We start from the raw sequence: 22,144 nt of genomic DNA on the forward strand, positions 1-22,144 counted from the left end.
TTATCTGGTAACAAACGCCACTAGCTTTCGGGACTTTGCTCCTTCGACAGATGAGTGGGGAGTTCTGATCACAAACAGGGCATATAAAGACACACACTCAGTTTACAGAATACTGACTAGAATGCGAGTCTTTACAACTAATCAAGTCTTAAAGGTGCAGACAATGTGAGTGGAGATAGCATTAAGCATGGGTTAAAGAGATGTGTATTGTCTATGTTATTGACAATTAATGTAACTCATACATCTTTGGAGCATGGGAGGAAACCAGAGCACCCGGAAGAAACCCACGCAGACACAAAGAGGATGTGCAAACTCCTCACAGAGAATCACCCGAGCCGGGAATTGAACCCAGATTCCTGGTGCTATGAGGCAGCAGCAATAACCACTGTGCCACCCTACTGCCCTCTATCGCTTCTGGAACAAATCATTTTGCTGATGCTGCTCAGTAACTGGGCATTTTTCAACCTGTATATAATCAAGCTACTCACATGAAACATAAAGATTGCTGCAAATTGAAAGCTACCCATATTACTAAGGAGCATACTATTAAAAAGAAAAATATGCAAATTTGTATCTTAATTTTATTAGCCAAATCCTGTCGTTGCTGTCTCACCTGGATATATATTTCGGTCTCCCAGCCTTTGAGTTTTAATGTCTTTGTATTCTGCATAACCCACAATTAAGGACTCACGGTTTAATGCAGAATAACAGTTTCTCAGGTTTCTAATAAACTTGTCTACTACTGCAGAAAATGTTCCCCTACATCTGGTGCTGCTTTATTCTGATGCGATACCAAGCAATCAGTCCCAGGTGTTGCAGCTAGGACAGAGAGTTTGAATCTCTGTTTAATATCTGGACATCCTAAGAGCCTTCATAAAATTCAGTTACTTCCTGATGTTGTCCAAATCACCTCCTCAACGTCAAACCCTTCAGAATAGAGCCTTGTTGCAGTTAAAAAGCATTCACCCCTCCAGCCATCCTGACACAAGGGAGTCGAGCTGTAAATATCTATTAAGCCTGTGGCAGTAAAACTGTTGAAACACTGAAGAGTTGACTTTTAATTTGAACCATTTAGAAGGATACACAATTGAATATAGTTTGCAACCTGGTGAAGAGCAATGGCCGAGAATGAGTCTGGAATTCACTCAGGAGAATAAGTAATCCTCAAGAGACACAAACAATGAAATGTACTTACTTTTCCCCCAGAAATAAAAGTTCACTTCTTCCTTACATGACCTTGCATTAACTGTGAACATATTTATAGAAATATTGTTTAGAAGGCAGGCATAAAGCACCTGTCAAACTCTTTGTTACACCACCTTGAAGGGTGACTATGGCTGGAAGGTGCTTCGTGTTACGCTATAGTGGATTGGAGTCCTGGGCACATTTGGTATTCAGATCAGACTGACACACATGTAAATAATATCTCTGCCAGATATCTCTAAAGGAGGATCAGTGGAGGCATTACCTCTAAGAGAGGAATAGCTGAAGGAAAAACAGTGGAATTCCCCACCCCCTTTGATTGTTGGCAATGAGTACCACGGAAAGGTTTCTGCTCCCATTTGAAACATAAGGACAGAAGAAGGTTCTAAAGTGAACCCCCAAGCTTAAAGCACACTTTGCATGTGACTGGCAAATATTAACACGCAATGGGGGGCAATTTTCATTTAAGACCGCCTGTTATTCACCTGAAAGTCAATAGCTGGCAGTTGAATATTTTATTCCTTTATTTATTTATTAGTGTCACGAGTAGGCTTACATTAACATTGCAATGAAGTTACTGTGAAAATCCCCATGTTGCCATACTCCGGCGCCTGTTCAAGTACACTGAGGGAGAATTTAGCACGGCCAATGCACCTAACCAGCACATCTTTCAGACTGTGGGAGGAAATCGGAGCACCTGGAAGAAACACACGCAGATATGGAGAGTGCGTGCAGACTCCACACAGTCACCTAAGCCGGGAATCAAACCTGCGAAGCAGCAGTGTTAGCCACTGTGCCACAATGCTGGCCCGTCAGCATTGGGTGAATACCTTAGCTACCCCAAGGCCCACCTCATGCAATTTTTAGATGGGCATAAAAATACACATACTGCATGTCCACTAAAAAGAAATGAGAAGTTGAATATTGCAGTCTTAAGTTCTTTGTAGGACCAAATATCAGTTTCAAACAGGTGAAACTTGAGAACCTAAGAAATAGGAGCAGGAGTAGGCCACCTAGCCCCTTGAGCCTGACCCGCCATTCAATAAGATCATGGCTGAAATAAGAACATAAGAACATAAGAAATAGGAGCAGGAGTAGGCCATCTAGCCCTTCGAGCCTGCCCCGCCATTCAATAAGATCATGGCTGATCTGTCGTGGCTCAGTTCCACATTCCCGCCCTCTCTCCATAACCCTTAATCCCCTCTCTTATCAAGAACCCATCAACCCGCTTCTTAAAAATATTTAGCGAGTGCGGAGGGTGTGGAGAGTCTGCAGAAGGATCTAGATAGGCTGGGCGAATGGGCCAGGAAATGGCAAATGGAATTTAATGTTGGCAAGTGTGAGGTGGTCCACTTTGGTAGGAAGAATGGTAGGAAGGACTATTACTTACGTGGCAAAAAACTGCAGCAGGCGATGGTGCAGAGGGACCTCGGGGTCCTTGTGCATGAGTCGCAAAAACCCAGCTTGCAGGTGCAGCAGGTGGTCAGGAAGGCGAATGGGATGCTGGCCTTCATAGCGAGGGGGATTGAATATAAAAGTAGGGAGGTCTTGCTGCGGCTGTATAGGGCATTGGTGAGGCCGCAGCTGGAGTACTGTGTGCAGTTTTGGGCGCCGCACCTGCGCAAGGATATTTTGGCCCTGGAGGGAGTGCAGAGGAAGTTTACTAGGCTGATACCGGAGTTGAGGGGATTGAGCTATGAGGAGAGGCTGAATAAACTAGGCTTGTACTCGTTAGAGTTTAGAAGAATGAGGGGAGATCTCATTGAGACATATAAGATGATGAATGGGATGGATAGGATAGAGGTGGAAAGACTCTTCCCGCTCAAAAAAGACAGTAGGACTAGGGGGCACAGCCTCAAGATAAAGGGGAGGCGGTTTAGAACGGAGTTGAGGAGGAACTTCTTCACTCAAAGGGTGGTGAATCTCTGGAATTCTCTGCCCGTTGTCAGTTCCACTTACCTGCCTGCTCCCCATAACCCTTAATTCCCTTGTTCCCAGCATGCACTCTCCACTCATTTTTTCCAGTTGTCAGGCAGCCTAACCAATGGTCAGTAGAGGGGCTGCTGGAAGTTTGCGTTCACCCTGCCCTTAGCAGAAAAGACGCAGAGTTCATTGATGGGCCATGTGCTAATTGTTCTTGTTTGGGTTGACCATTGAGTTTCCAGATTCCTCCAGTGTGGTGATCGGCCACATTGAGCGCTGACGGTTCCCCAGGATGAATGTGAGATTCCTGCTGCTCTATCAACTTCATGCTAAATAGCTTCCTCTGCATGGACTCTCTGAATTACTTTGCAGCTTAATTATGATCTAGTATTTAGCACGTAGGAATGTCCACTTACCTTTCTCTCACAGTTGGGCACAAATTTATCAATTGGATATTACCATTAATGGAGACCAAAAATAACAGCTACTTCCCAGCTAATATTGTGGAAATGCTTTTGTTTCTCCAAGAATAAAAGATATTTTGCGTACGTATATACTTAAATATGCAAAGGCACTTCTGTGACATTTTGTAGAGAGTTTGAAGTTTCCTCCAGTTGAAGGAGCACTGACAGTAGGTGTGCCAGTGCAAGGGAGTTGGCGCAAGGCCTGGCCCTGGCTCCACTGAGATGCCACTGGCCCTTGAAATTCTAGTAAGAAGTCTGACAACACCAGGTTTAAGTCCAACCGATTTATTTGATCGTAAACTCGCAAGCTTTCGGGGTTTGTCCCTTTGTCAGTCCAACGCCGGCATCTCTACATCTTGAAATTCTAGTCAGGGTAGCCATGATCAAACGTTTGCTTGCTTTTACCCCAATCAGTGCCAGAGATGATAGTCTAGTGGGGATGTCACTGGGCTTGTAGTCCAGAGGGCTAGGCTCATGCTTAGAGGACATAGGTTCAAATCCATCCAGGGCAGCTTGTGGAATATGAACTTAATTACAAAAATCTGGAATCGATTGTTAGCAATAGTGACCATACAATTAATTAATTCGCTTAACGCCCTTTCAGAAAGTTTGCTATCTTTGTTTACTTTGACCTACATGTGATTCCAGACCAACATCGATGAGGTTGGCTCTTAACTGCCTTCTGAAAATGGTCTAATGATCCGTTCAGATATTCAAAATCACTGCAAAAACCCAATGGACTGCAGTAATTCAATAAAGCAACCCACCCCCATCTTCTCAAGGGCAATTAAGGATGGGCAACAAATGTTCCCACTGACGCCCACATCCCATGAAAGAATAAAAAGAAATCTTGACAGAAACTCTGCCAGACCAGACACAGGGCCTTAATTTTTTATTAGAGTAAGGTAATTGATTCTGAATCCTGGGGATTGGTTACCATCTCTTGTCAGACTGGCTCCAGTATTAGCCAAGGATTTAACAAAAAAATGCTTGGGCCCATTTTGGTTTCTGGAGGACTCCACTCGTCCTTGGAAGGTATCCCAGCCCTAATCATGCAACTGCCACAGTCTCCAGACTTCAGACCAGTGTGCCAGTTTTAAATGACGGCGGAAGTGTGGACAGGAGTTCAGGAAGAGCATGGAATTTCCAAACCATGGAATCAAAACTCAGACATTCCTGATGACTTTGCTCAGTATTTCCAAAGAACAGGATCTCGGAAAAATGAATTTAAAGTGAAAGAATTCTCTCTGGCGAGGTCCTTCACAGAATTTTGCAAATTTGTGCTTCTGGCCTTGATTTCCTTTCTGATTAGAGTGACCAAAACAGCCTTCAATCCTTTACCAAAATTCATTTTTCGGAGTTTGACTAGTGGGGGTGTGAATCAAAAGATAAAATGCTAGAATTACTCAGAAGGCAAAGCAGCATCTGTGGAGAGAGAAATAGAGGACTAATTTTTACTGGATCAGCTGAAGTCCTTTACTGGGTCTGAAAATGGGAGATGATCAAGCTTTGACCAGCAGCGGGTCCCTGGGAGGCACTTGCTGGGTGTCGGCCAATTAAATGGTGACCGCCAGGGTCACATCCAATTAAGAATAGCCTGATCAGAGAGCTGGAAGTTCAGCAACCTCAGCAGCAGCATCATCGAAAGAACAAAGATCAAAGAAAATTACAGCACAGGAACAGGCCCTTTGGCCCTCCAAGCCTGCACCAACCATGCTGCCTGACTTAACTAAAATCCCCTACACTTCTGGCGACCATATCCCTCTATTCCCATCTCATTCATGTACTTGTCAAGACGGCCCTTAAAAGTCACTACTAATCAAGAGGTTACCTCAATAACTGGGTGACCCTAAAGAGGGGGAAGTGAGGTTGGGGAATGCTGGGGCCACTAGGCACGCAGGTCCCAGTGATCAGTATGGGAGTCACTGGTGGCAGGTGGTGCTGTTGTTGTAGAATCAAATATTATCACGGGGGCCCTTCTGTGGGCTACTAAGCACCATAAAACGCCCTTCTCCCCCCAGTGAAGACCGTTGAGAGTCAGTCGGGCTCATTGGCCCAATAATGCCTGGAAGACAGGATGAGGTCCTGACTTGACTACTTAAGTCGCTCAATCTGTCTCCCAGTGGATTGCCAATCTGCTGGTAGAAGAAGTTTTGGGGGGCTGTTAGATTCAGAAAGGGAAGATCTTCAGAGATGAGGTCCATGACAGTCTTGTAGAAATTGATTTGATGTTTAGTTGTAAGGTCATGGACCGGTGAAGTCAGAGGGCGTGTTGGAGAGTTGGCTTTAGGCCTCTGCAAGGTAGATGGTTCACTAGATTTACAGTGCTATCCTTGTCAGCAGATCTGATGACAATGACCTATAACATCGAATTAACATACCTCTCTAACTTCTCCTCGTTCTGATGAAAGGTCCTTGACATCGCTCTGTTTCCCTCTCTCTGTAAATACTGCCCAATCTGCTGAATATTTCCAGCATCTTCTGCTCTGATTCCAGCTTCCAGCGTTTTGCTTTGGCACAAGATGCAGATTAACTGAGTTAATACTGCTCTGGGTGAAGGTTGCAGATAACAATCTATTGTTGTTCTCAAATTAAAAGATTGAGCATGCCATAAATGTCCTGAAATGCTCTTTGGGAGAGTTGGTGCAGTCTCGGTAGGCTGAATGACCTCCTTCTGCCCTGCAGGAATTCTATGGATATTATGGAATTGCCACAAGGCTTCTCCTGAACTTCCTTGGTAACTTTGGTGGCAGTCTGGAAGGAGCGTTGAGAAATCTGGTATTTGGATATTGGCTGGAATTTTACCACCGTGCCCACCTTGGAATCAAGGCGGGCAAGGAGTTCTCCGTCGGCCTAGGGCGAGATGTTACGATAAAATTTACATAAAATACCGGTCATTTACTCCATTTTGCTGCGGGATCTGTCAGTTTCCCACCGCAGTCGCAGTGAGTGAATGGAAGAATCCTTGCAGAATATCAAAGTCATTTTTTTTTCTGGATTATTCACAGGAAACATGATCCGTTGTCTCAAGCTGAATTAGCATATACAATCCACAAAATGGTTTTGTTTACATTCAGTACAAAGCCTCCTACAAAGATTTGCCCGGAATGGAATTTTCATTCCTGTGATTGAACCTGACTCAATATCATTATTTTTAAGTTCATTCTTATCAGGCTCCTCCTCTGATCAAATGGCCAAAAACCATGAAAGGTAACAATAAACTGGGGGCAGAATTTTCCCACCACCCCGCCGCGTGAAACGCAGTGGGCAGGACACGGATCACACAAAGGTCCATTGATCTTATGTGAGATTTTCCAACTTTCAGGCAAATGCGGCCAGAAAATCCCACCCTGGGTCTGTAAATTCAAAGGATTAATAGAAACAGCAGTAACTTAGTGGCTTTAAGTAAAAACGTTCAAAGATATTTCACTGGAGTATTCGCCAACAAGGTTTGGCAATGAGCCGCATGTTAAGGCACAGTACGGTTGAAGGGGTAAGTTTTAAGGAGTAAAGGTATCTATAGAGGGAATTCCAGAGCTACGCACTGAGGCAGCCGAACGCATAGCCATCAATGGTGGAATGAGGAATATTGGGGATGTGCAGGAAACCAGAATTGGAGGAGCTACAGAAATCTTGACAACTGAGGGTAAGGCAGAGTTCTACGGAGATATGAGGCTATGATACAAAAACAAAAAATGCTGGAAAATCTCAGCAGGTCTGACAGCATCTGTGGAGAGAGAGTAGAGCCAACATTTCAAGTCTGGAAGACCCCTAAGAACATAAGAAATAGGAGCAGAAGTAGGCCACCTAGCCCCTCAAGCCTGCTCCACCATCCAATAAGATCATGGCTGATCTGATAGTGGTTCAGTTCCACTTACCTGCCCGCTCCCCATAACCCTTAATTCTCTTATTGGTTAAAAATCTATCTATCTGTGACTTAGCCTCTATTGCTTCAATGGGCAGAGAATTCCAGAGATTCACTACCCTCTGGGAGAAGAAGTTCCTCCTCAACTCTGTTCTAAATTGACTCCCCCTTATTATGAGGCTGTGCCCCCTAGTTCTTGTTTCCATTGTAAGTGGAAATAATCTCTCTGCTTCTACCCTGTCTAGCCCCTTCATTATCTTATATGTCTCTATAAGATCTCCCCTCAACCTTCTATACTCCAACGAGTGCAGGCCCAGTCTACTCAATCTCTCCTCATAAGCTAACCCCCTCATCTCCGGAATCAACCTGGTGAACCTTCTCTGTACCCCCTCCAAAGCTAATATATCCTTTCTTAAATAAGAGAACCAAAATTGTACACAGTACTCGAGTTGCGGCCTCACCAATACCTTGTACAACTGCAGCAAGACCTCTCTGCTTTTATACTCCATCCCCCTCACGATAAAGGCCAGCATTCATTCGCCTTCTTAGTCACCTGCTGCACCTGCAGACTGAGATTCATGCTTCGTAATGTCAGAGCTCTGACATTGGCTCTATTCTCTCCCCATCAATGGTGTCAGACCATGCTGAGATTTTCCAGAATTCCTGCTTTTGTTTCGGATTCCAGCACCGGCATTATTTTGCCTTTGTCTTAGGGAATGTTGGAGATGTTTAGGGAGGAAGGTCTGAGGGTTAGTGAAGGCATGGAAGGATTTGAAATCAAGGATGAGAATTTTAAAATGAAGGTGTTACCGCTCCAGGAGCCAATATAAGGCAATGAGCTCAGGGATAATGGATGAACAGAGCTTGGTGTGAGTTCAGAAAGCAGCATCAGAATTGTGGACGCGCTCAAGCTGTTGGATGGTGAAGGCTATCCAGGAGTATTGGGATCATTAAGTCTTGAGGATAGAGAAATTGTAGAATCATAGAACTCCTACAGCGCAGAAGGAAACCATTCGGCCCATCGAGATTGCACTGACCACATTCCCATTCAGGACCTATTCCCATAACACCACATATTACCCTGCTAATCCCCCTGACACAAAGAGGCCAACCTACCTAACCTGCACATCTTTGGACAGTGGGAGGAAACCGGTGCAGACAGGGGGAGAACATGTAAACTCCACACAGACAGTTACCCAAGATCGGAATTGAACCTGGGTTCTTGGCACTGTGGAGCAGCAGTGCTAACCGCTGTGCCACCATGCTGCCCTAATGGGGGTTTCAGATGCACATAGGGATGAGGTGAGTGATCTTCCTGAGGTGGAAGGGAATGGTTCTGATGATGGAGAGCATCATTAGTTCAAAGTTTAATGTTTTTCTTAAGTTTAAAGTTAACTTTTTTTTAAGTTTAAAGTTAACTTTTTTTATGTTTTAGAAACTGAAAAAAACCTTTCATTTTAAACTTTAAACTTTATCATAGGGTGGATAGTTCCATTATTCAAAGGGCATTGAAATAAAAACCTAGAATTTCAATCTTGACTTTATTTGCATAATATGATGTATTTTGTAAAAGTATTAAAGTTGGCGTGCATATTTAAAATGCATTCCAAAATTGGCTCTAAAATTACAAAATATGGCAAGGAATATACTCAGTAAACTACCCCTTGAATGTAGGAATTTAATGTCTTCAAATCAAGTTATAAGTTTCAAACTTAGAGCTATTTCACGCTACAGAGGGGCAGCCTGGCATTTTGAAGACAAAATTGCCACAATTTTCTGAACAATGACTGGAATGTCCTGGGCAGTGGGTTTCTGAAGTTTGGATATGTGCAGCCAATGGATAAGGCTTCTTCTCCTCTGTCTGCGCAGAATCTGCATGTTCTCCCCGTGTCTGTGTGAGTTTGCTCCAGATGCTCTGGTTTCCTCCCATAGTCCAAAAGACGTGCTGGTTAGGTGCAATGGCCATGCTAAATTCTCCCTCAGTGTACCTGGACAGGCACCAGAGTGTGGCAATTAGGGGATTTTCACAGTACTTTCATTGCAGTGTTAATGTAAGCCTACTTGTGACACTAATAAATAAACTTTAAACATTGTAAGATGTATTAAGTGTGCAAGATATACAAGTGGCACGGTGGCATAGCGGTTAGTACTGCTGCCTCACAGTACCAGGGACCCGAGTTTGATTCCTGCCTTGGGTCGCTGTCTGTGTGGTGTTTGTACATTCAGAGAGGAGACTGAGAACATTATCACCACTTCTAACCATGGTTTCCCTGAGGAGCAGCTCATGTTGATCCTCAGTAATAACCAGTGAAGGAGAAGTGGCTGGCCTGACAACACCTTGTTCGAGGTCTGGCTATCAATTAAGTACAACTGCATTCTGGGTCTTGGAAGTTACTATCTTATGTTCTCTGAAAGTGAAAGTGATAGCCCTCGGACCTGAGTGATCTCAAGGCTGACTGTTCCTCAGAGAGGCACAAGCTCACAATTATTAGAGACTTTTCAAACTCACATAATACAGCTGTGTCTTTACTATATTACAGATCTTACTTTCTTAGCCTAGGGAGAAACTAAACTTTAAAAATTCAAAAAATATTCAGAATAATTCGATTGTTTTCCCTTTCAAACTGCATGCATTTGTTGTCGCCTATTTCACCATCTGTCATAGTTTCCCAATGGGAATCTATCTACTTGCTTTGCTTTTGTTTGGTATATTGTTTATCTATTCAGTCTCATTTGTTGTTTCATGAATCAAATCTGCACCAATCAAATGCAAGTGTCATGCAGGTATCTGCCAATATCCAGGTGTGATATAGGGTGGCATGATAGCACAGCGGTTAGCACTGCTGCCTCACTGCATCAGGGACACAGGTTCGATTCCCAGCTTGGGTGACTGTCTGTGCAGAATCTGCATGGTCTCCCCGTGTCTGTGTGAGTTTCCTCTAGATGGTTTCCTCCCACAGTCCAAAAGGCATGCTGGTTAGGTGCATTGGCCATGCTAAATTCTCCCTCAGTGCACCTGAACAGGCACCAGAGTGTGGTGACTAGGGGATTTACATAGTAACTTCATGGCAGAGTTAATGTAAGCCTACTTGTGACACTAATAAATAAACTTTAATCATTGTAAGATGTGTTAAATGTGCAAGTTATATGAGCGGCATGGTGGCAAGTCACAGTACCAGGGACCCAAGTTTGATTCCTGCCTTGGGTCCCTGTCTGTGTGGAATTTGCGCAATCTCCCAATATCTGCGTGGGTTTCCTCCAGGTGCTCCAGTTTCCTCACACAGTCCAAAGATGTGTGGGTTAAGTTGATTAGACATGCTAAATTGCTCCTTAGTATCAGGATGGGCCAAATGGCCTCTTTCTGAACTGTAGGGTTTCTATAATTCTATGATGATTCTATGTAAATTGACTGTAGCACAGAAAGAAGTGATGCACCAAGGTGAATGATCGATGGGGTTTATTGAAATGAATGGAGAAAAATTTGCATGGGCTTCACTTACGTCTATGGCTGAATTGCTGATGAGCATCCTGGTCATGTGAAGCCCTGCAATGGGACAGCTAATTTATGGAATCCACTACAGTAAGCAAACCTGACCACATTGTGAATTCAAGGCAGATGCATACCTAATTCCACCAACAACTATGAAATTGTGTTTTAGAAAATAAAAAGAAATAGAACTGTGCAGTTGCTGACTTGGCCAAAAAAAAAGTGTGTGGTGTGTATGGAACTGAGGAACACTGTTCATGCATAGTTAAACCGACAGATTCATTGTTCACAAGGTCAACATTAATATAAGGCATTCTTCTACTTCCAGGTCAATCGCAGGAACCTTGGTACAGTCGGAAGACTGTGCCCATGGTTATTCCATCCTGACTTATGAGTAGCAGACTCAACCCTGTGACTTACACAACTACGCTGAAAATTAATTCCTTTGTTAAAGAGAGTAAAATAACACTGTAGCTGCGTTGGATATTATGGTATGAAGAGCCAGTTGGCAGTCAGTTCTAACACTGACCACATCAACATACTGCCCGCTCAACACTCAACCCAAGCTCTCACTCCCACTGCTCCTTGGTAAAGTTCATCTGAATTTTTAGCTCCAACTTAACCTGGGGACCCTGACTAGGAAGGACCTCAGTCAGTAACGCTTGGAGTCAGTTTAAAACAAAAATACACAAAGGGACAGCATAAGGAAACTGGCAACTGATCCCTCATGCTTGGAGATGATTCAAGCTGTGAACAGACGTCCAAAGTAAACTACTCAGTGTGAGAAACACAACCCAGCGCCAGGTGAAAATATTGCGGGTACAATGTTTCCTCCATATTAACCTTACAGGAAGGCTTGCTTCCCTCGGCTGGTTCCTATGTAGAGAAGTAGTCTGACACCACTGGTGGACCTCTGAGTGAAGGTCACTTTGATTCCTGTTAATATTACAGTTAAATTATCACTGTTCACAATGCCTGCAAGTCCTGAAAAAAAAAATTATTCAAATGGGTTCCTCTCCTCATTTGTTTCATTTTGAGTGTGACACTAAACCAGACGAGAACAGAAAAAGTATCTATCCTCACTGATTTATCTTCATCCTGTAGATTTTACAGAAAATTGTTTTTGCAGACGTTATATAGAACAGGGAGATGTGCTGCTTTGAAACCTGCAGAGATCTGGTGATGCACAGAGGATTCGAACAGCCATGTTATATCAGCTGGCAGGGCTCGTACTGACAGCTTATACACATGTTGTTGGAGATTAGGAGGCAGTGTGCAAGTTGGCTTTGTGCCAGTGATTTCGATGGCTGCCCTCGTCCAGCAAAGTGCAAAAGAAGCAGAAGCTGCTGGAGTTCACTGCACTTGCTTTTCTCTGTACGCTTCAAGCGCCCAGCACTTCCTTATAACAGCTCTTTCAGGATAACCCGATCCTATAAAAACCTGCTGTTACCATAGAAATCTGTTTTGCGAGGTCTGTTGAAACTCTTGCCCTATTTTTCCAGTCTTTGTTGCATTTGTTTTTCCACGTTTTTTTGGCTGCATTGCTTCTTTAGTCCTGACAGCCTTCATTCTCTCCGAGTTTGTTATTTTTGGAAATCGGCACTCTTTCATCCCAGCCAGCTTGGCACCAACAATTAATTCAGTGCTCTTTAATTTCCTTTCTAACTACTGTAGATATTAATGCTGGACCGGGATGGGAAGGTTACCTTAGATCATTTGTAAAAAAAAAATTATGTTGGCTCGAAGTTCTCCTTCAGGAATTTTGAAAAGGCATTCCCTGTACTTTAAATATCTATTTAGAGTGATCAGAATTTGTGTTTTGAAATGTATTGAATTACTTTAGTCAAAATTGTTCATTAAACCAGCTCAGCATTTATGAGCCTAATACACCAGTAAAATAACAGTAAATTCCAATTATGTTACACAAAGAATATCTAGCGAGTTACGCACAAAAAGGTGCAGTTTGTTTTGTAAACGTAATGCCTCCAGGTAGGTCAGAAGCTGAGTGTAATGAAGTGCAGTTATGAAATACACGATCAATTATATTTCACAGTGACAAATTAAACTACGTATTATTATGTCTGTCAGGAGAGCTACATTGGAATACTTTCCAAACGACTATGAACACATAATTGAGAAAGGTCTTCCAACAACGTTCCTTAGCTGCTTGTGGTATTTTTATTCCAGATTTTTTTTATTTTAGATCACCAGTGAGCTCCAACTCCTCATATCATCCGGAATATCCTTGCTTTGAGAACGAGGTCAGGTTTCAGTAATGTGCCCAGGAAATGCTCATCAATTGCTGCCTGCTAATTACTTACAGCTACTGAACTTACACTTCACCTCAAACTATTCTCACTGTAAGTCTTAGACACCTCATTTTAAGTTTATGATATTTGATTTTGTAGAATCATAGAGTTGTAGAATCCTACAGTGCAGAAAGAGGCCACTTGGCCCATTGAGTCTGCACTGACCACAACCCCACCCAGGCCCTGTCCCCATAACCCTATGCGTTTACCCTAGCTAGTCCCCCTGACATTAAGGGGCATTTTAGCATGGCCAATCCACCCAACCTCCACATCTTTGGATTGTGTGAGAAAACCGGAGCACTCAGAGGATACCCACGCAGAGACAGGGAGAATGTGCAAACTCCACACAGGCAGTGACCCAAGCCAGTAATTGAACCCGGATCCCTGGCGCTGTGAGGCAGCAGTGCTAACCACAATGACACTCCACTGTGCCACATGTGATATGGAACATCCTGACACAAGTTCTCCTGAATCACATGTGGTGAGGAAATCCTGCCAGAGGCACTGTGTGGCTTCAGGCTTTCGGGAGAAAACTCCAAGGTGGTCTTTGTTGCTAGACAAATTGAAAAAAATTGTCACACCATCACATGTATCAAGATGCAGTGAAAAGTATTGTTTCTTGTGCTCTATATAGACAAAACATATCATTTATACAGGGGAAGGAAAGGAGAGTGTGGAGAATGTAATGTAACAGTCATAGCTAGGGTGTGGAGAAAGATGAACTTAATATATGGTAGATCCATTCAAAAGTCTGATTGCAGCAGGGAAGAAGCTGTTCTTGAGTTAATTGATACATGATCTCAGACTTTTATATCTTTTTCCCAACAGAAGAAGAAGGAAGAGAGAATGTCCGGGGTGCGAGGGGTCTTTAATTATATTGGCTACTTTGCTGAGGCAGTGGGAAGTGTAGACAGAGTCAATGGATGGGAGGCTGGTTTTTGTGATGAACTGGGCTTCATTCACAACACTTTGTAGTTACTTGCGGTCTTGGTCAGAGCAAGAAACCATAATAAGTTGTGATACATCCAGAAAGGATGCTTTTTATGGTGCCTTTGTAAAAATTGATGAGAGTTATATCGGACCTGCCGAATTTATTAGCCTCCTGAGAAAGTAAAGATGTTAGTGGGCTTTCTTAACTGTAGTGAGAGCATGGAGGGACCAGGACAGCAAATTTCAATTATAAAAGTTGAACAATTAGCTACACGACAATCATTGGAGAGCAACATATTTAAGTAAATGTCCTGAACTTCACAGGTGGGAAAAATAATAAAAAAATTTAAGTTGATCCTTTAAAAATAATTTAAAAATAATAGCATTGACTTTTTTTCCCCAAACCTCCTAAATGAATTGTTCTTAGAAATATATATAAGTTATTTGTTTTATAGTTTATTTGTGTCACAAGTTGGCTTACATTAATGCTGCAATGAAGTTACTGTAAAAATCTCTTAGTCACCACACTCCGGCACTTGTACACTGAGGGAGAATTTAGCATGGCCAATACGCCTAACCAATAAATCTTTCGGACTGTGGGAGGAAACTGGAACATCCGAAGAAAACACACGCAGACATGGGGAGAATATGCAAATTTTGCACAGACAGTGACCCAAACTAGGAATCAAACCCGGACCCGAGACATTTGTGCACAGCTATTCCCACCTGAACGTCAGGGCTCAGATTTAACTGTGTAGATACTTTGATCTCCCACTTCTCGTCAGATGTCTTGATTCAAGGTTGGAGTTTACTCAGGGTCACGAATTTTTGCCACGGGGTCTTCATCTGATTGAACAGGCTGATATACAACACGCAGGCCTTTGGGCACATGGAGCAGGTCATCCCACCACACTGATTCTGTGTGGAGGATTTTCTTCCTTTTCTTACCTTCTCTGCCGCCACTCTGCCTCACACTTAAAGCTTTGTGTTGTGAAGCACAGTGGAGATCAATGGCCAACTTACCACCATTCTGAGTGATTGGTAGCAAACTCCTCCCAGTTATTACTGTTGCTGCACTTCAAGGAAAGCTTCATAGTGACTTTGAAATGTTTCCTTTGTCCTCCTGTAGAAATCTGGCCTTTTCAGAGAACAGGATATGACAGCAGAGTCCATTGTCACCCACACAGTGGCCCTTCCATTAAGGTTGATGTTGCAGGAATTTGATTTCAAGTAGGATTCCAGTTCAAAACTCTATTTAGATTGGAGGGTGTGGTGAAGACATTGCTTGTGGAATTTCTCTTGTGTTCTTACGTATTGCAGATACACAGTCCAGGCATCACTCTGTACAGGAGCATAGTGACAGCAACTGCTCTACACACAAAGACTGGAATTTTCTGACCATTCATACCAGCAGAATTTTCCCATCCTGTTGCAGCGAATGGAAATTTGGCTTGTTCCCAAAATCTCTGCCTTTGCTGTCGTGGGTGCGTGGCGTGAACGGGCGGTAAGAGTGCGTCCAATGACTTTTGTTGGCTTGCAGGGGTCTTTGTTATCAAACACTCGCTATTTGTAGAAGACTGAACCAGCACAGTTAATCAGTGTTGGATCATCTCATCAATGGTGGTCTTCAGGGAGGTGACTGTTGCGTTATGGAAAGTGCACGACATATTCCAGAATCCCTCCTTCAATATGTGGGAGGTGGAATATTTGGCAGGCCAGGGGTAGGTTGACTGGTGAGCTTTGTCTTGGCATGACAGGCTGAGTTTCTTGTATGCAAAATTGAAGCGATCAAGAGCAGCTTGCAAATCTGGTGCAAAGTTGGCAACAGCACTGCAGTCATCTGCAAACTGTATAATTTGATTTTTGATTTGATTTATTATTGTCACATGTATAAATATACTGCACGCTGTACAGACAAAGCATACTGTTCAAAGAGAAGGAAAGGAGAGGGTGCAGAATATAGTGTTAGAGTGTAGAGAAAGATCAAGTTAATATACGGTATGTTCATTCAAAAGTCGGATGGCAGCAGGGAAGAAGCTGTTCTTGAGTTGGTTGATATGTGACCACAAGCTTTTGCATCTATTTCCCCTTGGAAGAAAGTGGAAGAGAGAACGTCTGGGGTGTGTGACATCCTAGATCATGCTGCCTGCTTGCAAGGCAGCGGGAAGTGTAGACAGAGTCAATAGATGGAGGCTGGTCTGCCCATTTGACTGGGCTTTGTACATTATCCTGTGTAGTTTCTTACAGTCTTGGGCAGTGCAGCAGCCATATCAAGCCATGATACAACCCGAAAGGATGCTTTCTATGGTGCATCTGTAAAAATTGGTGAAAATCATAGCAAACATCCCAAATTTCCTCAGCCTCCTTAGAAAGTAGAAGGAGGGCTTTCTTAACGATAGTGTTGGTATGGAGGGAATAGGACAGATTGTTGGTAATATGGATATCTAAAAACCTGAAGCTCCTGAGCATTTCCACTTCATCCCCGTTGATGTATGTTCATGACAGCCAGTTTAGTTTTGGCATAGAGGTGACTCAGGCTAAAGGTTTTCCATCTAGATGATACTAATGCTGACATCAGAGGTAAGTAGCCAGTATGAGGTAGGTTATAAATTTTATAATGGCTGTTGCATAGCCTTGCTTGACTTCAGTCTGGATATCAAAGGTAGCTGTTTCAGGTCTCCCACTCAAGACAGTTGTTGTCATACCAGCATGATGCAGCTGCAGGATGGTAATGAGGTTTCTTGGACATCCAAATCTTTGAAGCACAGCCCACTGAGTCTCACAACTTACTGAATCAGATTTTTGAATACACCTACTTCACATTAAGTTGATCTTTCTCTACACCATAGCTATGACTGTAACTCTACATTCTGTTCTCTCTCCTTTCCTTCCCTATGTATGGCATGCTTTGTCTGTATAGCGCGCAAGAAACAATACTTTTCACTGTATACTAACATGTGACAATAATAAATCAAATCAAATCATGACTGCGATTGTCCTCTGCCCCTGTCCTCAAGTGCGTCACTGCTGCCACTTTTCAATGGATACTCTTCGTCACCCAGCAATCTTCTATTAAGGTGAGCTGGTGCTGTGAACAGCCTTGGCACCTATGAGTGGCACAGTATGTGGGCATCATGGGAGTTGCCAGGGAGCCTCACATATATTTCTTGAATGTGGGTTCTGTAGTCACAGACTATCTTTATTTTCATGGTGTGATACCTTTTCTTATAGACAAAGGTGCCCAGCTGGTCTGTTGCCACCTTGGTGGCCACATGGTGCAGTCAATGTACCCGGGATACTGGGGAACGCTGCAATAATTGTGAAACCTCTGGCTTGTTCAGCCCAGCTGCCTTTGTTCATCCTGAATTGGATGAAGGTCATTCCCTGCGTGAACAGACAATCAGTCACCAGCTGACTGGGAGACTCCACAAAGGTCACCCACTGACCCCCTGGTAAGATCTAGATGCATAAAAGTTCAGGGCAACCATGACCATCAGAGCCACAGTCACTGGTTGTCCACCCACACAGATGGAGTCAATCTCTGGCCTAATCATATGGCCTAAGGAAGTGATGGTTTCCCTGGCGATGTAGACCCTCCTTCAGCACTGGTCCTCTATCATGTTGAGGTAGCTGGATTGTTGCCTGTATACCCTGACAGCTGGATAATGGCATCTCCTGTGGGCTGTGGGCCCCTCCACCTTGCAATCCTTTTTGACCCTGGACAGCCCATGTCTGTGTCTCTCCTCCCAAAGGTCTCTCCCTGAGATGTTGCCAACAGACACCTGGCCTCCTTTCCCTCAGGCCCCTCTCTTCCTCCTCAGAGGAGGCGACCCCCTGCTAAGTAAACAATAGCCATCTGCTGGACTGCAGATGGAGCTGACATGCACTGTCTGTCCCAATGGACTGAAATGCTCTGAAATATCTTACAAAGCTGTAGAATCCTAAGAATATGTTAAATTTGGTGTAAAACTCACAAGAAATCCCAGAAAACTGCCAATAATCTATAGAATAGCTCTACGCCAAGCACTGACTAACTCTTACCTACTCACCCTGCCTACTTTTATCCCGCCCTTGATAACAAAAATAGATATGGCTCCTGCCCATCTTGCCCATGTGGCAAACTAAAAATCACTAAGGCATTATAAAATTTCACTTCATTGTCCCGTTAACGAGCTTAGCTGGACTTTTGATTGTTGTCAAGCATGCATCTGACTCACAGTCACGCCTACCAGCCAAAATATTGCACGATTGCGTGGTGACCTTGGGATGCATCGTCAACATCTTCTCAGCTGATTTTTTTGCGCTTTTGGGTTGGGCATGTGTCTCCCTGTGACGCATAACATTCTGGCCCATGAATACATTAGTCCTCCCAGGAAACAACTGACACACCGAAGTTTAGTTATTTATAATACATAAAGTTGCATAAAAGGTTTAAGTCTTACAGTAGTTTTTCACAACTTGCCAGCCAGCTTTAGTCTCAGTTCCTTCAAATGTGCGAGGCATAGAAACTAACTAAGCAAAGGTCAAAACCATCAAGTCATTTAATCTCAGTGGACCACAGTTACTAAAACACTTATGGTACCGAAATATTATATGTTACACACCTCACCTATCAGCAGAGCTATCAGGTACCTCTGCTGTAAAAGTTGAAGGCCAAACATTTTATTTCTCCTTTTTGGGGTGATCGTATTTCAGAAAAAGTGAGGAAACCGTAACTCCAATAAACTCCACGTCCATTCAGGACAGGTTCCCTTAGATCTATAGGCTGGTGGTGATATTAGCAAGGTAAATGTGTGGTGTTACAGGCGTAGGAGCTGGGTAACATGCTCTTTCGGAGAGTTGGTGCAGCCCTGATGACCGAATGGCCTCCTTCTGCACTGTAAGGATTCTATGATTCTATATCGTGCGCACTATTGAGCAGTAGTCAAGATTAGTTGGTTCTATACTTGAACAATACTTCATCTTCATTTACAACATTGTTCCTTGCCAGCCCTGACCTCAGTAAATATGGTGGTGCAGACATCTACCTCTGGAGTCACTCAGCCTTCCTAACAGTGCATTGTTTCTTGTATTAGCCCTGTACTGACCTTCCATTTGGAAATGGTGATGAGAACATTTCTGAAAGGGGTTATAATCTCTGCTTTCCATTTCCTTTTCTATTTCTTAGGAACAAACGGGGGAGTTCTTCTGGATGGCATAGTGTCAGAGAATGATGGAGAATGTGGACAATGGAGCCTCACCACCCAAGTGAGATTTCCTTCTCCTTGCATGTGATGAGACCATCATCATCTGCTGCTTGTCCCAAATTCATACAAATCATGTTCATGATGCCAGATTCTGCTATTACTAACATGCATCCATTCTGCTATTACTAACATGGAGAATGAGGATTCCAGCAAGTTATGGCAATGTCTTTGAGAGTCTATCAATAGAGAAAGAGGGCCATGTAGAAGATAACATTTTCTCTATACTTTCATTTCTTAATTTTTACACATTCATCCGTTCCTCCATTTTTCCATTCCTTCATTCTTCCACTTCTCTGTTCCTTCATTTCTCTATTTCTTCATTCCTTCATTCCTTTATTCATTCATTCCTCCATTCTCCAATCCTCTGTTCCTTAATTTCTTCAATCCTCCATTCTCCATTCCCTCAATCTTCCATTCCTTCTCCTAACACATATTGAGTGAAAGTCACAACTCAGTCCTTGTTCCATCACCTGGTGGGGCATTGATACTCTAGAGATTCATGTTTTAAAATCTATTCTTCCTGCCTGCAGCTTAAAGTTTTCATTCACATTGTTATCACTGGCTGAAGATCCTGGTCTCGCCTCCTCTTCTCCGGCTGTTGAACGTTGTCATCTCCCATCCCACTCAGAGTATTTTCCAGCATCCATTTTGTGCACTGTCCCCTCTCTCTTCTCCTCCCCCTCCCACTGCTGTCCCTTCTTCTCCACCTCTGGGCTCCATCTTCCTGTGTCCTGGGCCTAAAACTCTTTCTCCTCTCTCTCTCTCTCTCTCGTTCACCTACCCCTCGTCTTTCCACATCCCAGGTCCCCTCGCCCATCTTGACTCAATTATCCTCCTGTTCTCTACGCCTGCTGACAAAAACACTGCCCTTGGCCTTGACTCCTCATGGGAGATTGGCATTAATAACACAGGTTTAAGCAAGTCTCTGGGATCAAGTGCCCAAATGAAATAAATTACATCGGATGCTTTTGTGCATCATCTTTAATTCACCCAGATTTCTCGTAAGGGCCCTTTTTTAATATGATGAAATTGAAATTACTCGTCTTAATTACCTTTGCACATGTTGTATAAAGAGAGGCAATATAATGAACAATGGAACAATGCACTGGTGGTTCCATTTACAAGGAGGTTCTTGATAACTTTTTAATCCTTCGATTGTCAGCAGGTCTTGCAGAATTCCTATTGCCCTGGCCAGGAAGTTTCATTTGTTTTCAGCTCATCCACCTGAGACACTGAAATAACAACTGTTCCACTAATAAATGTATTCAAATATCAAGAAAAAAATTTATGGCTGCAATATCAGCATCATCTAATAACGAGCACATACAATTTTCATCAAAAATTAGAGTATTTAATATTTGTTCTTACACATGTCTTATTTAACTAACAAAAACTCTTTCTCTCTTCTTCCACTGTGCAATTTTTAGGGGAGTATTCTTTATATTTCCATTGACTAAAACTTGAGTTTAAAAACTATTGTATTGACAAAGTTACCATGCCACAGCGCCACCATGGGTGCATCTCAGATGCCAAGCCGGGGGGAGGGAGAGGAAAAGCTGCATTAAAGTGAAATACTTTGGGGCGGCACAGTGCCACGGTGGTTAGCACTGCTGCCTCACAGTGCCAATGACCTGGGTTCAGTTCCGGCCTGAGGTGACTGTGTGGAGGTTACACGTTCTCCTTGTGTCTGCCTCAGTTTCCTTCGGGTGCTCCGGTTTCCTCTCACAGTCCAAAGATGTGCTGTTTAGGTTGATTGGCCATGGTCAATTGCTCCTTATTGTCAGGGGGATTAATGGGGATAGGGCCTGGGTGGGATTGTTGTCGATGCAGGCTCAATGGGCCAAATGGCCTCTTTCTGTACTGTAGATACTCTATGATTCTACTGCAGATGCTGGAAGTCTGAAATAAAAACAGAAAGGTTTGAATTTTACAGTGCCCTGCTGGAATGATTTGCAGGCAAGGCAGGCCTTCCTGCCATCCTCTCTCCTGCCTGTCTGCAGCTTTACATGGGCTGGGCAAGGCTTAAGCTGGCGGCCCTCATCTTAGTGATGTCCATAAATGGTCACTTGCTGGCTGCTTAATTGATATTTTCCACCTAGCCTTAATTTTGAGGCAGGTTGGATGGGTACATGGCAAGGGCAAGGCCTGGGAGGACACTCTACATAGTCTTTGGATGAAGGAGATGGGCCCATTTTTCAAACTGGCACTGGGTTACCTCCATTGTCCTCCTCCCCTCACCCCATAGATCTGCCCTCTCTCTCCCCACAGGTGCTCACCCCACTGCCCAGTCTCTTCACCAAGGCCTCACCCCAGTCAGGCCTTACCTTCCCTCCCACAGTGAGAATTCCCTCCCCCTTCTTGCCGCATCCACGGATCCTGGATTCCAGAACAGACTACAGGATCTATTTACAATCCCTGTTCTGAACACTTTTGACGCTTGGATATTCTGGAACAGTCCGGTCAATGAGATTGAACAGCAGCTCTCTGAGGCCCTGTCCAAGTGAGGGACAGAATTCTCGTCCCCAGCCAATCAGCGTTCATCGGAACATTAAATGGCCGTGGGCTACTGGGATTGGTAGAGATCTATTTCCCGCCAACACTTCAGGAGTCAGGGCAGGAATCAAGTCTTATCCACAGTGCTGGAAACACACAGCAGGTCTGGCAGCATCTGTGGAGTTAGAAACAGAGTTAACGTATTCAGTCAAATACGACGAAGG

This window comes from Carcharhinus amblyrhynchos, chromosome 1 (genome assembly GCF_965287045.1).
Source record: "Carcharhinus amblyrhynchos chromosome 1, sCarAmb.v2.hapA, whole genome shotgun sequence".
NCBI classification, from domain to species: Eukaryota; Metazoa; Chordata; class Chondrichthyes; order Carcharhiniformes; family Carcharhinidae; genus Carcharhinus; species Carcharhinus amblyrhynchos.